Genomic DNA, 17,706 nt, shown 5'->3' with positions numbered 1-17,706 from the left:
CTGTGGAGCAGTGTTGAGTGACATGGGTCAGTAGGCATCTGACAGATTGTGATGCATAATCAGCCAAAAGCTGCTGTCGTCCAACCCGCACCAGCGGGACACCGGCTTCCACCAGGAGGCTGTCAACAGGGCCAGCATGGAAGGCCCCTATACAAAATGCATGCCAGTGTGGTGAACAGGGACCTGTGAGCACAGTATGGACGGCACTGCTGACCCATAGGCAGCACATCCATAGTCCAAGCGAGATAAAATCAGTGTTTTCTAAAATCTCAGAAGAACTATGCAGTCTGTGCCCCACAAGGAATTACTAAGAAAATGGCAAGCATTTAGCTTCTTCTGCAAGTTGCCTTGCGCCAGCAGACATGTGGCAGCCAAGTTAGCGTGTTGTCAAATAAAATATCTAAAAATTTAAAAGTTTCAACAACTTTGAGTAACTGGTCACCAAGATAAATTTTTGGGTGCAAGTGCACTGTCCAGAGTTGGCAAAAATGCAAGACAAAATTGATAACTGTGATTCAGGGCCCAGTCATGTACTCTCCAGACAGCACCCTGAAGTTGGTGCTCAGTGGTGTGCAATGATGCAGAGGCATTGTACAGGAAAAGGTCACACACATACAGTCACGGAGAGACTGCACGGCCTGCTGCATTTACAATGCCATGATGGCAATAGCAAACAGTATTACACTCAGAACCGACCCCTGAGGAACTCCAGTTTCCTGTACATATTTGTTGTTGATAGTCGAACCTATGTGGACCCAAAACAGCTGGAGAGATAGGAAATTCTGGATAAAAATGGGTAAACTGCCCTGGAAACCTCACTCGTGCAGTGTAGGTAGGATGTGATGTCACAAGGTGGTATTTTATGTCTTCTGTAGATCAAAGAACACAGAAATCAGATGTTTGCGATGCACGAAAGCAATTAGATGTTGGTGATGCATGAAAGCCTTGCGCACTGCAAAAAACTGATGAACCAGATAATCTGTGATGGAACGGAAAGCTCAAAAGCCACTTTGGAATTGTTACATACGGCCTCTGGTTCAAGGCACCAACAAAGATAACACTTGACCATTCATTCGAATAGCTTACACAGCCCATTCATAATAGAAACTGCCTGGTATTTAGTTAAAATATGTCAGTACTTTCCAAGTTTCAGGACAGGAGTAGTATCACCTTCCTGCCATTGAGAGGGAAATTCTCCTTCCCGCCAAATATGATTAAAAAGCCCAAGAATATGTTTCATGCTGTTGGCACAAAGATGTGTCAGCATTTGGTTGCGGATTTTTTTGGACCCATGAGCCGTATCTCGACACACAGCCAAAGCACAGTGCAACTCCCACTCATGAAAAGGGACACTGTATGATGAAGAGCCATGTGCATGGAAGGATAGTGAGCACTGCCAATGAGGTGTTTCCATGTCAGGAAATGAGGATGGTAATTACTACAATTACTGCACCTCAGCGAAATGTGTCGCAAAGATATGGCAAGTACCATGGGATCAGTGCAGATGTTACCACTGATGAGGAAGCCAGTAACCATCGTGGGTGGCAGATGACTGCAAATGCAGCAGAGTTTAGTCTATACTTGGGACGATGGGGTGTGGGATCACAGAAATGATAAAGGGTGACAATTATTGAACTATATTAAATAAAATCATCACAACTTCTGAACAGTTTGCATTAGGACATTCAAACTGTAGGTTGGCTGCAGGGCATGATGGGAATTAGCATGCGCATTGTTGTTGGGTTCAGCAACAAAGCTCACTTTCATTTGGATCAGTTCTTCTATAAGCAAAATTGTTGCATTTGGAGGACTGAGCATCCGCATTTCATGGTGGAGAACTCTCTTCATTCTCAATGAGTGGCTGTGTAGTGTGCAATGTCCAGTCACGGAATAATCAGTGCGATATTCCTTGATGGCACGGTGGTTACTGAATGGTATGTGAAGGTTCTGGAAGATGATTTCACCCCCATTATCAAAAATGACCCTGATTTCGACAAGATATTGTTCTTTCAGTATATCCATTGTGGATGACGAACTGCGACTGTGATTTAAACTGGCATTTAACTGGTAATAAATATGCAACCAGTTGCTTTTTTATGATTTATTCAACCATGATATGGTTCAAATGGTATGTGAAGGTTCTGGAAGACAATTTCATCCCCATTATCCAAAATGGCCCTGGTTTTAAAAAGATATGGTTCACGCAATATGAAACTCAACACCATCGAAGCAGAAGAGAATAATATCCTGGAGGAGCACTTTGGGGACAGCATTCTGGCTCTGTGGTACTCTAGCATGGGCCTCAATTGGTCGCCATATTCTCTGGATCTGAACACATAAGTCTTTATGTGTCTATAATAAAGACAAGGTGTATAGCAATAATCTCAAAAACATTGCTGAGCTGAAAACAGCCATTCAGGAGGTCATTGACAGCATCAAAGTTCCGACACTTCTGTAGGTCATGCAGAATTTCGCTATTCATCTGTGCTACATCATTGCCAATGGAGGCAGGCATATCAGACATGTCATAACCTATATCTGAATATCTGTTGTGACTGCAATGGTTACTGAGTCAGGTTTGAGAAAGTGGCAAATGAAAAATATGGGTGTGATTACTTCACTACCAGGCCACAATCCAGCTTATTGTGTGATCAGTCATCAAGGTGCATAGTCTTGACCTTCACAAGGGTGGCGAGGGGAACATCTGAAGCCTCAGAAAGTAATTTATCTTTCCGCTTATTCTTCTTACCCTCATGAGACTTTGATGACTGTGAAGATTTCTCCCATTTTATCTTCTGGGTGCAAATAGGACCGTGCTTTTCTTCATCCTGCAGCCTATAACTGCTGGTCCTTGACTTGAGAGGTGGACACCCTGACTGGTGTCCTTGCCCCTGATGATGCTAGAGATTGAGTGGGCATCTCTTACTGCACCAATGGTGTGGGTACCACTGGTGCTATAAAGGTAGGGGACATGAAAGCTGATGCTCCCTCCCCAAACTGTTGGACAGGCACTGGAATATGACCAGGGCCAGGTGGTGTCACGCAAAACCTTGTCAACGCATTTGGTATGGGCTGTGACACAACAGTCACAAAATTTGAGACCATATCAGTTGGGTTAGGTCTTTCAAATTTTTCTTTGAATCTTGATACAACAGGCAGTCAAGTGTTTTACACTCTCGAATTTTCTTCTCCCTCTTGGACAATGAGCTTAAAGGTGAACGAGAAGGATGCAGTTCCAGACAGTTGACACACTAAGATGGTCAGCCACAAGGGCTGCCCTCGTGGGATGCCTGTCCACATGCCCAATAGATAGTCTAATTAGAACACTGGGAAGACGTGTCCAAACCTCTGGCACCTGAAACATCTCATCAGAGGAGGAAAACATGGCCATGATAAAAGCTCCAGTATCCACTCTATTATCCTTGCGTCCCTTCTGGATTTTTCCTTGTACATGATTTTGTTTTTCACTCTCTTGTATGTGGAAGGATGGTTAGGATGTATTACTTATAAAGTATTAGGTGTGTTATGTATTATATGTGTTTATGAGTAAGAGAAGATTTAATAAAAGTATTAAATATTTTTTACTGAAGTGAAGTAGAGCCAAATAAGGAGGATTTTCTTCATTTTTTTGACACCCATTGGTGTCCTTGAAGTTGTCTGTCTGAATGTGCAATTGAAATGTAAGAGAGGAAGTCCAAATGGCCTAAATTCGTACAAGCAGAACAATTCTAATTATGCAGTAATATTGTCCTTTAAATTTTCCCATTCATATATGTTCTTTTTTTAATATTGTAACACAGGTGGTGAGATCCCTGCGCTGTCAGGGGCTACCACCGAGAGGGTACATGACAACTCAACCATAATGGACTAGCTACTGTGCTGGATTTTAGAGGTAGATCCACTTGATTGGCAGGTGCAAAAGAAAAACAGCACACAGTGTAGAGGTAGTACATCACAGTAAGGTATTCTTCCCCAATCAGGCCACACTTCTGTATAGTTTGGAAAGTGGAGGTCAAACCCAAAATGGAGACCACAATGTAAGTAGCCACAAAAGGTGTGGGAGGGGAAAAATTTAAAACCTTCAGAAGACCAAAGAATAGTCATAATACCAGGGTAAAACTGTGACCAAATAAAAAGACTCTTATTAATCACCTCTTTTCTAGCCCCCGACACTGTAAGGCGTATCAACAACGTACTGCTTTTAGAAGACCAGAAGAGAAGTTGATGTTCAATTGAAACTGAAATATTTTGTTAGTTCATTTCATGTTCCATGGATCAGTTGCATCATAAATCTTGATTTGGAATGAGTTCCTTGTGAATATATTTCTTCAGAGTGTTATGCACATAAAGATTTGCATGCTATTCATTTAATAGATATAAGATTTTCAGAGACAATTGTTGGAAATATTTTGTGAGATATAATCCACAGAGGTACCACTTATCTACATCGATATTGCATTTTCAGGCACTGTAGCACAACAAACTGAGAAGAAAAGGACATCTCTTGGACAGATCTATAATGCACTGAAGCATTGAAACTACATATTTGCACAATAAGCAACTATAGATTTCACACTTTCTGAAGCTATCATACCATATTTTACAGTTTTTTTAGAGTACACTGTGTGATGTGCTTTTGTTATACAGTCCGCACAGGACACGTGACATCCTTAGCCAATCAGAACACAGAATCAGAATTGTAGTCACTAGTTGTGCTTGCAACATCCTTAAAAAGAACTATTGCATCATAGTTCCGCCGTGCGGGTAAAGTTTCTTTTTTTCTGAAGCAGGTAAAGTGATGTAATATTTCTATCTGGCAATGTGCTCGACAGAACATGTACTCAGCCAAGTAACTCACAAAATGTTTGCACTTTCTGGCACGTTGTGGGATGACGCTTCTGATGTCCTCCCACTTTCTCTCCATGTTCTGTGTATGAATGGAATGATCTTTTGGATCTACAAAGTTCAGACTATGGTTTACTCTATGGTGCTGAAAACCTTTAGTACCTATAATGTTGTATGAACTGAAGCAGTCACTGATGATTGTCATCCCAGGGAGGACCTTTTATTTTATTTTTCTGAACAGCACTTCCTTGCTCTGAAATTCAAGGGGCTCAAGGAAGCATTTTTTCAACCGTCACTGAATTCCACTAAACATCCAATTTCCTACTATTTGACGGCATTTGTTGTGTTTTCCGTTCCCAAACTTCTCCTGGTCTATTTCAACGATGACTCCTGGTCCCCAAAACTGTTGTGAATTGTTTATCATCCACTCAGTACACACTTCATGACAGAAGGAATCACTGCCAGTCACCGTACATGTGGACGTGCCGAAATTTGTGACAAGTCTCACTGTTTCCGGATAACATATGGAGACCCACATGGTGCAGGAACCTGAGATTTTTCAGACAGTAATTCACGAATCACTGAACCAAGCACAGTTCCACCCATTGCACTGGAATGTGCACTGCACACTGACCACGCAGCTACTCTTCTGGCCTTCTATTGGTGCCAGCAACAAAAAGAATCCTCATTCAATAAGAAATTGCAAGGGACCTTGCATTCTGGGCATTCTAATGAGTGTGAAAGCACATTACAATACACTAACCATGATCATAGTTCACCTTTACTCATTCCATAAAATGCAGCCTCACTGACAAGGCAGCCTTCACATGCCTTCTTGCCTGAACTGTAACTAGACAACTAATAGTTGCCTTCAAATAAGATCAAATTTCATAATACTACACACTACTCGATATGGTAACGACAGTGCTTGCACGAAAATGTGACATTTCACTGCTCCAGAGCAATCACCAGAGATGTACTGTGAAGTAATCGCAACACGTCTGGTCAAAAATCAACACTTTTATGATCCATTAAATTTATAATTTATGTTATAATGAACAGTTCCATACATAAATTGAAGTTACGCTCTTACTTTCCTGCCTATTCATGCTGTCGGAAATCTCGACATAATCATGAAAATAGCTGATTATTCATGACATAAGTTACACATTTCACTGCTGTGCCACAAGCTAAATAACTTTATCACCACACTTGGATTTTTTGCTTTCACATTAGGAGGTTTTGTCCACAAACAAACAAGTAGCTAGCTTCAAAAGTGACCTGGACCTGTGGCTATACTATAGATCAGCCTGCCACCACAACCAAATTTTCTGCTTTCACATTTGTTGGCTTCGCCAACTCACAACAAACCTGTTGCATTCCAACCGAGCCCAGACCCACCCCTACCAACTTTTGTGAAGGGCTAACAGTAAAACTTAAGTGCAACAAAAAAATCTAATGATTTTTGACATACTCCGAAGCGACGAAAATAAAAAAAACTTCTGGACTACAAAATATGCTACTTCATTCTTTAAGCAGGATACATCAATCAAATCACATCTACTTGTATCACCAACCAATGATTTGTAGATGAATGTAACAGTCAAGAAGAAATCCATGTTAAACAGCAGCATGCGTGGTGAATTTTGGTTTGGAGCATACATAACAGGACTTCCTTGATAAATTAAACAGAAATGCAATAATTGAAAAAAAGACTTTACACAGTAAAATTTGTTCAACGCAACATGCAGAAGAAATAATATAATACACACGGAAAATCACATGCTGCTTCGACTTTAAAGTCATACTTGTGGCGTTTTTAGCTTCCTGCAAGAAGTATTGAGTCTTGAGAAAATGTTTTGTCATAACAGGGACCAGAACCCCTAGTCTTCAAAATAGAAATTGACTCCAGAGATTCACTGTACATGGATGATCTGAATTCTGTTGCTTTTTTTCCCCCACAAGACTGGAAAGATTGCAGTGCTATGGGCCATGGTGAAAATAGATCATATTACTCTAGAAATACTTAAGAGGTCCATCGGCTTCATGAATTCTAGGTATTTGTGCCAAACTGGAATCACCTGCAGTATCTTTATTTGCACCCAAAATGTCATTAATCTGAAGAACTGTGAACTGCCTCTGAAGCTTATACACCACCTCATCTGTAGTTTCATTCTCTTCTTTGAAACTTTTCCAAGAAAAAATGAGTGGAAAAAACTGTGCCTCTTCAATTTTGTGTAACTTAGCAACTTGAGCACACTTTAACACATCATCCTTGAGTCGAAACTTGTTGATGATGTAGTCTCAGGCAGTGCAAACATAGTTTCTCACTGATGAAAAGAAAAGTGACTTATCTGTATCCTGGAGATCATTCACTATGTCTGAATGCCAATAAGTAACTCATCATCACTCTTTTGAATCAAGCAATGAGGAGTTTTTGGGCTTAACAAATATGGTGAATGACTGTTTTAGTAAATCCATTGGAAGTTCTAATGATAAGTGAACTTGCGGGAAAGAAGTCTGAAGAGCAACATTCAATTTGTCAAATATAGGAATAGTCACATGAAGGAAAGTGCAAGTTTGAGGATAGGAACGTAAACAATTTTTCCTCACATGTTGTACCAGATGTCTTTCTTGTTAGGATGGGTTTGTCACATTTGGAAGAATATACCATTCTTTTAGGGGCATGTATAGTAGCAAGAATTCTCTTCTTCTGGTACTCTTTGATCCACTTTGACATCTTTGAGAATTCTAGAGTTGAACAAAGTTTTGGAAATGTAACATTACTTTCTCCTGGAAGAAAAAAAAAAGAAACAGATCTCATCAGTCCAGTGTCTATCCAAACATCTGCCTAAAGATAACCACCCAGTACATAAATTCTTCACAATTTTCTTTGCCCCTTTATTGTGCAAGTTCTGAAATGTCCGAAAGCATCATTTTCTTTTGACAAACTTCTCCAAGAAATAAAATATACAACAAGAATCTCATCCATTTTAATTTTCCAGCACGTTTTTCAGATGCTAGATTAATCAGGTGGCAAATGCAACCTATAATGGGGATGCCTGGCTGAACTTAGTACACAAAAATCTGCTTTCAGCAGTTCTGAATAATCATAACAGGAGCATTGTCTCAGCAAACCACTACATAGTTTTCAATTGGTATGTTATGAGAATTCAGCTGTGATAGCATCAGGTTACCTGTGTTATGCCCTGATGATTCCCCATCTAATGTTGGTTATGGGTAGCATAGTGCTCACTACTTTTTCCTGTGTAACAGCATAGCATAGAATACAGGATACCATAGAAAACAGGATACAACATGGCATTTGTATCACTGCTTCCATCTGCTGCCGCAGAAAATAGACCATTCTGAAGGCACTTAAGAATTTCAGATTGTCCATTTTTTGCCATTTTATTTACAATGCATGTTGTTTTTGTGCAACCACACTATATTTCTTTACAACGTCTGATGTGGGAAACATCATCTTAAATAAAGCACCAGCATGATCAGTTGTGACTTACGGGCACAGTGTGTTCCACCAAAAAGAAACGAAACAGAGACCTGGCCCTAATTATGTCATTGTCAACGTTTCCAGACTTGACGAAAAAAGTACTGAGTTTCTTGTTATCTTCCTTCAATTTAATATAACTTACCTATTAACCACTCTTCACAAGCTTACTTAAATTGGACCTTCCCCCATATGCAATATTAATATCACAACCATATACTGTGCAAAAGGTAAATTTTTCTGCCTTCCAACAATTTTAGTATGTATAGAAAATCAACAGAATATGATTCTTTAAATGTCTGGCAGTATATAGTGTACAGTTTTAGGAAGAATGGGTCACCAGACACAGCAGTCTACAACTTTTTTAAACTGGTCACAGATTATGACAAACTGTTGGCTGCCTTTGCATCTATCAAAGGCACCTGACATCACTAGCCATAATTTACTTCTCAAGAAACTATATTGCTATAGGACTTTGGGGTAGCATATGATTGGTTCAAATCACATCTTTCTAACAGGTACCAAATGGTAGAGATACAATACTCAGGCAAAGCTTACTCAGCAGCATATCAAAGAGTCACGTATGGGGTGCCCCTGGGGACCACTGCCGTGCTTAATGATTATAAATGACATGCCAAGTCACATACCAGCAGCAGATATAGGATAGTTTGCCTATGACACCAGTCTGTTTGGTACAGCTATGAATGAAGCTCATATACAGGAGAGAGTTAAAGTAGTTGATGAAGAATCAAACATATGGCTTAGGGGCAGCAAATTAATTATAAATGACAAAAAAAGGTTGGATAAACTTCAGACACTTAACAAACAAGGAACCAACCTAATAGTAGAACTTGGGCAGAGTAAGACAGAGCAAACTACCCACACTAAATCATTAAGAGTATAGCTAGACGAAAATTTAATGTGGGAGAATGGTACAGAAATGTTAAACAAAAAATTAAGTTGTTTTTAGAATGCTAAAAAATTCCTGTAGTTTTTGATAAGTGTTATGTTTGTAGTTTGCACTCATACAGAGCTCGTTAAGATACAGCATCACATTTTGAGGGCTTATGTTCCAAAAGAGAGCAATAAGAATAATAAAAGGGATGACACATGGATTGCAGGGAAAAAATTTTTTCAAGGGGGAGGGGAATCATGGTCCTGCCGTTTATTTATAGTTATGAAAGTATATGTTGCCTGAAGGTACACCAGGAACATTCTGTGTTACACAGTCAAGATCACAACTACAAAGCGAGAAATAGAGACGATTCTCATAGAGAGATTCATACAACAGCAATTTAATAAAAAATTGCTCTATCACACTAAAATTCCTACAAAGGAAATTAAAAGAATTATCAAAAGTTCACATATTCAAAGAGGAACTCAAAGAAATGCTAATTAGTAGAGTTTTTATAGTGTCACGTAATATTTGAATCATCAGCATGCACATTAGGGCAGCTTATTTCGTTCATGGCAGTGATTCACAATGCTCATTTGAAAAATAAATTATATTCATTTATTATTCTAATTTCGTATATTACGACTTATGTGAATGTTTTCATGTTATACACATGAATATTTTATTAGCCAACACGTAGTAGTAATTTTTAATGTCCCGTTATCTATATATGATCCTATACCATTTTATAATGATGCTAAATAAATAAAAATTCCCATTCACTCCTGTTCCCACATCCGAAACGAGCGCAACCTGCCACCGATCCTGAGTGTCTGTTGTATGAAATACAGACTGTCAAATACGTACCACACAACTGCTATCGCGCTTACTGCAAAACCGTATCGATTTCACCACGAAGTAATCTACTATTTACTCGTATTTAAGCTTGTAGCGAACGTCTGCCGTTAGGTAGCGTTGCGTCGTACGCGTCCTATGCATAGCATAAGTTTGCAAACACTGCGTTACTGCGGCAAACATTTCGCGACAGACATCAGAGGCACAGCGTTTCACATATTTTTGTTTTGCTTATTCTTTGACTTATGATTTTTATGTTTTTGTATCTTTCGTGCCTAGTTATTAGTCCATAGTTAGGGACAACTTAAATGTATGACCTACAGCTCCTCGCGGATTAACATTGTGCTGTGAGCTATTTCTCCGCTTTTTCTCCTGTGACCGAATTCAGTCAAGTTTTTTCACTGGTTGCCTGAGGCTGTTTTTCGTGTACCCCAATTTCGCCGCACTGAGATACGCGCAGGCTTAAATCGCCGAACTACAGCTTACCTGGCTTGTATCGTCAAGCTTGTACGCGTAAATTCTATAAAAGCTGTCTGACTTAAGTACAAACACATACAGAGTGCATAACGAATCTGTAAATACATCTTTCCCACAAGACTTCTAAACAATAATCCCACCCGTGTAATAACAGCTGATCAGCCTAGCTGCATTTGACCCCTTTCCCCTACCTCCCCCCTCCCCTTCCGCCATTCGGAAGCCATCTGCTGTCGCTGAAGAGAACTAGTCGGCCCAATTAGACCGAACAGCTACGGGTTGAAGGAACACTTGCTTTCATCAAAAGGCGCCTTTAAGAGTTGTTACCCCATCCCCGATGAAACGGAATAGCGTTTTCGGAAAGAAAAATAATTCTCTACATTTATTGGCTGTATGTATTGAAGGAGTGGCCACACACAATGTGAATAGTCATACGCGCTCGATTCGTATTATGTACCCTGTGTGACATAAAGTTGAACGTTTGAACAATTAGTGCATACTTACCTGGCACAGGGGATACCGTGATCACGAAGGCGGTTCCTCCAGGACGAGGCTCTTCCATTGCACTTCGGTTGGGCTGACCCCTGCGATTACCCCAAATGTGGGTAACTCGGGTGCATAATTTTTGGTAGTCGGGACTGCGTTCGCGCAGACCCGGTCGATTCTTCAATCAAGCAAATGTTAAGCACTAAAAGCGAAATTATCATCATTAACTGGATGATTATTATTTCTATCAACTGAGTAACAACATATGCAAGAGTTCAAATTTGCCAAAGTCATTTCATAGACCATTTAGTACAGTGGTTCCCAACTTGAGTTTGACTCTTAACTTGTATTGTGAGCATATGTATATTGTGACATTCATCTACCATCATTGTCACTTTTAGATGGTTGTCATTAAGATGAGGCACTTTCAATGCTGCCTCATTCGGTCAGACTTGAGAATTAACCAATCAGTTCAAAACTAGCCATCGAAACATATGCTGTGACAGATTTGTAAACAAACAACACTCCATGCAACAAAATGGATGCTATGCTCGGCCCTACATGAACAAAATGTTGAAACTTGCAATATGTTGACTTACAAATAGTAGGCCTTCAAGCATAGTGCACATATTTTAATTTGATTGATTTTAAATGGGAATGTAGGATGTGTATGAAGCAAGTGTCGCTACAGAGAGGAGTGGTTCAGAGGAAGCATGCTTAGTAATGAGCATCTGTCCTCTATGTAGATAGATAGCTTTCTTCTAAGAAACAGCTGTTGTAACTCTCTGAATGCACAGAGAATTGCTTCATCATTCAATAATTACAAAAAAAAGGTTTGCTACAGATATGTTGTATCAATTGCCTCACTGACTCATTAGTTTGTGGTTTAACAAAAATCAAAATACCTGCAACGAACTAGGGATGGGCTGTGATCGCGCTCGAGAAACACGCGACGCGAAGGCAATTTCTCGAGAAATGTCTCGGATACGCTCGAGAAGTTGACAGTGCTGTGCTCTCTAAGAAAATGCGCAAACCTTCAGTACACGAAGCACTGAGCCGCAGCAGTCGTACTCGTCGTGCGTACGTGCACGGAAAACTTTGAAATTCTATGATTGATATCAACTGTACTACTGTTATTAATGTGTACTGAAGTATTAGTATATGTCTCATAAGACAAAAATCATAGCATTGCTGTTTAAAACAAAGCACAGAATTCGCATGAAATAGAAGCTTTATTCTTACAAAATAAATTACCTTGTACATTCTCCATGTATGCATGCATGCTTAAACGTAAAAGAGAAGTGCTATAGCCTTTTATATACAGAACTGCCTTTACTTACTGAAGAAAGAAAGGAAACAATAGTTGTTCAGCAGAAGGGATTTTTACATCCCATTGCTGCACTGCCGCCGATTTTTGTTTAGAAATATGATTTTATTAACCAATTGGCCTTTTAGTCTGCTTCTTTGTTTGTTTATAACTAGTCCTGTTTTCGAAAATATTCTTTCACTGGGAAAAGATGTTGTAGGTATTGCATGATATTTTTTTGCCACGGCAGCTAGACCTGGGGAACTGTTTTTATTTATTTATTTTTCTAGTAGTGTAAAGGATTAGCCGTGCGTTGTAGGTACGGTTCTTCCAAATATCGTTGTACCTCCAGGTCTATGCTATCACAACCGCTTTTCATTAGATTTTATAGGAAACCTCTTCATCGAAAGATGTCCGTAATGGACTACTGGCATTTTGTACGAAATGGCACCCGTGGCTAGTGTCGTTAGCAGCCGAATGAGTAGATCATACGGTCTCTACCACGTTTTTGTGCTCTGCAATTAGGCTTGCAACAGCATGTTTTGAATGAATGGAATTCGTAAATGGTAACGTTTTGAATCTTAGGTCGAGAACTGTGGCAACGGCATGTACTTTGTTTCTATTAATCCTAGTCGGGCTATTAGGCTATTAGTGAGTGCAGATGTTGCTGTAGCTCTTGCACTGTGGTAGCCCACTTCCCATTGCATACGGTTAGGTTCAAATGGCTCTGAGCGCTATGGGACTTAACGTCTGAGGTCATCAATCCCCTAGAACTTAGAACTACTTAAACCTAACTAACCTAAGGACATCACACACAACCATGCCCGAGGCAGGATTCGAACCTACGACCGCATCGGTCGTGAGATTCCAGACTGAAGTGCCTAGAACCGCTCGGTCACACAGGCCGGCCATACGGTTAGGATAAGCTGTCTGATTATTGGAGTTAGTTTCGAAAGAGAGGTATAGTTTTCAGGTGAGATTTCACTTGTTACCACTTCAAATGGCTCCAGTACACATAAACATTAGCTCAAAATTCGCTACTCGTCAGCTGTGAGGTTCTCTACACCTGTATACAAAGATGATAAATAGGCTGCAATGCATTCCTTTTGCTCCACTAGACGTTGCAGCATATAAAATATGCTGTTCCATTGGGTTTCGGTTTCCTGAATCAATTTATGAACAGTTTTTTCATTAGACGATCTCATGCAGTTTTTCATTACCATTGCAACTTGTTTGAAAATAGCTAACAATTTTTCTGGCCTTTTCCCGCATTATGCAGAGCTAACTGTAACTAAATTGATGGTGTGTGCTAAACAAGGCACATGTTGCATATCTATATATATGCCTCACTATTGAGTGAGGTCCAAATATACACTCCTGGAAATGGAAAAAAGAACACACTGACACCGGTGTGGCAGACACACCATACTTGCTCCGGACACTGCGAGAGGGCTGTACAAGCAATGATCACACGCACGGCACAGCGGACACACCAGGAACCGCGGTGTTGGCCGTCGAATGGCGCTAGCTGCGCAGCATTTGTGCACCGCCGCCGTCAGTGTCAGCCAGGTTGCCGTGCCATACGGAGCGCCATCGCAGTCTTTAACACCGGTAGCATGCCGCGACAGCATGGACCTGAACCGTATGTGCAGTTGACGGACTTTGAGTGATGGCGAATAGTGGGCATGCGGGAGGCCGGGTGGACGTACCGCCGAATTGCTCAACACGTGGGGCGTGAGGTCTCCAAAGTACATCGATGTTGTCGCCAGTGGTCGGCGGAAGCTGCACGTGCCCGTCGACCTGGGACCGGACCGCAGCGACGCACGGATGCACGCCAAGACCGTAGGATCCTACGCAGTGCCGTAGGGGACCGCACCGCCACTTCCCAGCAAATGAGGGACACTGTTGCTCCTGGGGTATCGGCGAGGACCATTCGCAACCGTCTCCATGAAGCTGGGCTACGGTCCCGCACACCGTTAGGCCGTCTTCCGCTCACGCCCCAACATCGTGCAGCCCGCCTCCAGTGGTGTCGCGACAGGCGTGAATGGAGGGACGAATGGAGACGTGTCTTCTTCAGCGATGAGAGTCGCTTCTGCCTTGGTGCCAATGATGGTCGTATGCGTGTTTGGCGCCGTGCAGGTGAGCGCCACAATCAGGACTGCATATGACCGAGGCACACAGGGCCAACACCCGGCATCATGGTGTGGGGAGCGATCTCCTACACTGGCCGTACACCTCTGGTGATCGTCGATGGGACACTGAATAGTGCACGGTACATCCAAACCGTCATCGAACCCATCGTTCTACCATTCCTAGACAGGCAAGGGAACTTGCTGTTCCAACAAGACAATGCATGTCCGCATGTATCCCGTGCCACCCAACGTGCTCTAGAAGGTGTAAGTCAACTACCCTGGCCAGCAAGATCTCCGGATCAGTCCCTCATTGAGCATGTTTGGGACTGGATGAAGCGTCGTCTCACGCGGTCTGCACGTCCAGCACGAACGCTGGTCCAACTGAGGCGCCAGGTGGAAATGGCATGGCAAGCCGTTCCACAGGACTACATCCAGCATCTCTACGATCGTCTCCATGGGAGAATAGCAGCCTGCATTGCTGCGAAAGGTGTATATACACTGTACTAGTGCCGACATTGTGCATGCTCTGTTGCCTGTGTCTATGTGCCTGTGGTTCTGTCAGTGTGATCATGTGATGTATCTGACCCCAGGAATGTGTCAATAAAGTTTCCCCTTCCTGGAACAATGAATTCACGGTGTTCTTATTTCAATTTCCAGGAGTGTAGGTCGTTAAGGAAACGCAAGTAGAGTCTTCCACGCCCAAGTTTACAGTCTCTTTCTGTTTATGGTAATCGTCCTCAATCATGAGGTGCAACTTTTTTTCGATTTGGTATCGAGTATTGTGGGTCCAACAGTGAAGCAAAACGTCGAAAACCAGTGTCCTCGACAATTGAAAGCGGTTAAAAATCGTCTGTTATCACGGCCATTAGTGCTTCAACTAGCTGTTGTTGCCGTGTACTTCCCTCTATGAAGAGAGCTTTAGATCAGTGGTCCTGCAAGGGGATACGTTATGCTCGACAACCAATTACATATCGTATCGTGCGAAAGCTAGGATAGTATAGGTTTGATTTTGGGGTATGTTGTATGTTATCGGAGTACGATTAAAAAATCAATGTTTTTTAAGCGTGGCGGTCCGTTTCGGACACTATCCAAACTTCTGTACCATACATACCTGGATATTTTGTAGTATTCATAATGCCTCTGTCTTTCAACATATTAATATTATTACAAAAATTTATTTCTTCATTACTTTATGCACTACCACATCAACTTCCAATAAAAAGCTTTCAGTGCTTAAGCTAGGTGACTGATCTCTTCCTATTAAAAGGCATCCCCCCACCACCCTCCCCCATGGACTTCATTTATGCTGCTGTTATTTCAAAGTAAAAATCTACGCTGTTAGGTATCTTTTGTGGAGGAGTGCCAGGTCCTGCTTTGCTACTTTAGCAGCTACTAACACTTCAAAGTACTCAGGTGTTTGAAGTCCCCCCCCCCCTTCCCTTAAGAATCGGAGATTTACATAGTTCTCTCTCTCTCTCTCTCTCTCTCTCTCTCTCTCTCTCTCTCTCTCTCTCTCTCTCTCTCTCTCTCTGTGTGTGTGTGTGTGTGTGTGTGTGTGTGTGTGTGTGTGTGTGTGTGTGTGTGTGGGGGGCGGGGGGGGGGCACTAATTTGAATGTGCCCTTTTTAGCACCCATGATTTGTTAATGTTTGTGGAATAAATGTGGCTGGATTTAGGGAAGATGTGAAGGGTCCACACTACAAAGTAATTAGAAATCATCACCATATGTGCATGCATCATCATCTAAATCTACATATAGAAGGATCCTCTACAAATCACACTTAAGTGCTTGGCAGAGACTTCATCAAATCACCTTCACAATAATTGTTTATTGTACCAATCTCAAACAAGACGTGGAAAAAATGATCACCTATATCTTTCTGTGTGAGCTCTCATTTCCGTTATTTTATTAAGATGATTGTTTCTCCCTATGTAGGCTGGCATCAACAAAATAATTTTGCACTCAGAGAAGAAAGTTGATGATTGAAGCTTCCCAAGACGATTCCACCGCAACAAGAAACGTCTTTGTTTTAATGATATCCACCCAAAACCTTGTATCATGACAGTCACTCTCTCTCCCCTATTTCTCAATAACACAAAATGTGCTGCTCTTCTTTGAACTTTCTAGAGGTACTCCATTAATCCTATCTGTTAAGGATCCCACACCATGAAGCAGTACTCCAAAAGAGGATGAACGAGTGTAGTGTAGCCAGTACATCTGTTGCATCTTCTAAGTGTTCTGCCAATAAAACAGAGTATTTTATTCGTCTTCTCCACAACATTTTCTCAGTGTTCTTTCCCATTTAAGTTGTTCATAATTGTTATTCCTAGGTATTTAATAGAATTTATGGCCTTTAGATTTAACAGTTTTATCCTGTACCTGAAGTGTAATGGATTCCTTTTAGCACTTGCATGGATGACCTCATACTTTTCATTACTTAGGGTCAACTGTCAATTTTCACACCATCTTTTCTAAATCATTTTGTAATTTGTTTGTTTTTTATCTACTGATGACTTTACATCATGATAAATGACAGCATCATCTGCAAACAGCCTAAGATGGCTGCTCAGATTGTCTTCTAAATTGCTTATATAGATAAGCAACAGCAGAGGACCTATAACACTACCTTGGCGAACCCCAGAAGACATCTCTATTTTACTCTAAGACTTTCTGTCAGTTATTACGATTTGTGCCTCTCTCACAGGAAATCACAAATCCAGTCATATAACTGAGACAATATTCCACAAGCACGCAATTTGACTACAAGCCGCTTGTGAGTTACAGCATCAAAAGCCTTCTGCAAATCTAGAAATACAGAATAAATTTGAAATCCCTTTTCAATAGCAGCAGAGTAAAGAGCTAGATGTGTTTCACAAGAGCAATTTTTTCTAAACACTTGTTGACTATGTGTCAATAGACTGTTCTTGTCGAGATAATTCATAATGTTTGAACACAATATATGTTCCAAAATCCTGCTGCATATCAACATTAATCATATGAGCCTGTAATTTAGAGGACTATTCCTGCTGTCTTTCTTGAATGTTGGTGAGACCTGTGCAACTCTCCAGTCTTTGAGAATGGATCTTTTCAACACATGTGTGGTTGTATATGATCGTTAAGTATGGAGCTACTGCATCTGCATAGACTGAAAGGAACCTAACTGGTATGCAATCTGGACTGGAAGACTTGCTTTTATTGAGTGATT

General features: G+C 41.1%; 1 long non-coding RNA gene and 1 other non-coding gene across 3 annotated transcripts in view; one reads left to right on the top strand and one right to left on the bottom strand.

Annotated features, from left to right (window-relative positions):
• Positions 1-10,726, bottom strand: part of LOC126354790 (uncharacterized) — a 71,521-nt gene extending 60,795 nt beyond the window's left edge. For both annotated transcript variants that reach the window (XR_007565383.1, XR_007565384.1), the window contains exon 1: positions 10,590-10,726. This is a non-coding gene — a long non-coding RNA (uncharacterized LOC126354790). The remainder of the gene's footprint in view (positions 1-10,589) is intronic.
• Positions 10,727-11,073: 347 nt separating this feature from the next.
• LOC126356806 (U1 spliceosomal RNA) lies at positions 11,074-11,236 on the top strand. The gene has a single exon (XR_007565832.1). It is a non-coding gene; the product is annotated as a U1 spliceosomal RNA (small nuclear RNA).
• Positions 11,237-17,706: the final 6,470 nt, after the last annotated feature.

Source organism: Schistocerca gregaria, chromosome 3, assembly GCF_023897955.1.
Source record: "Schistocerca gregaria isolate iqSchGreg1 chromosome 3, iqSchGreg1.2, whole genome shotgun sequence".
Taxonomy (NCBI): Eukaryota; Metazoa; Arthropoda; class Insecta; order Orthoptera; family Acrididae; genus Schistocerca; species Schistocerca gregaria.
The sequence above is the reverse complement of the archived record's forward strand: the minus strand, read 5'-3'. Positions and strand labels throughout refer to the sequence as shown.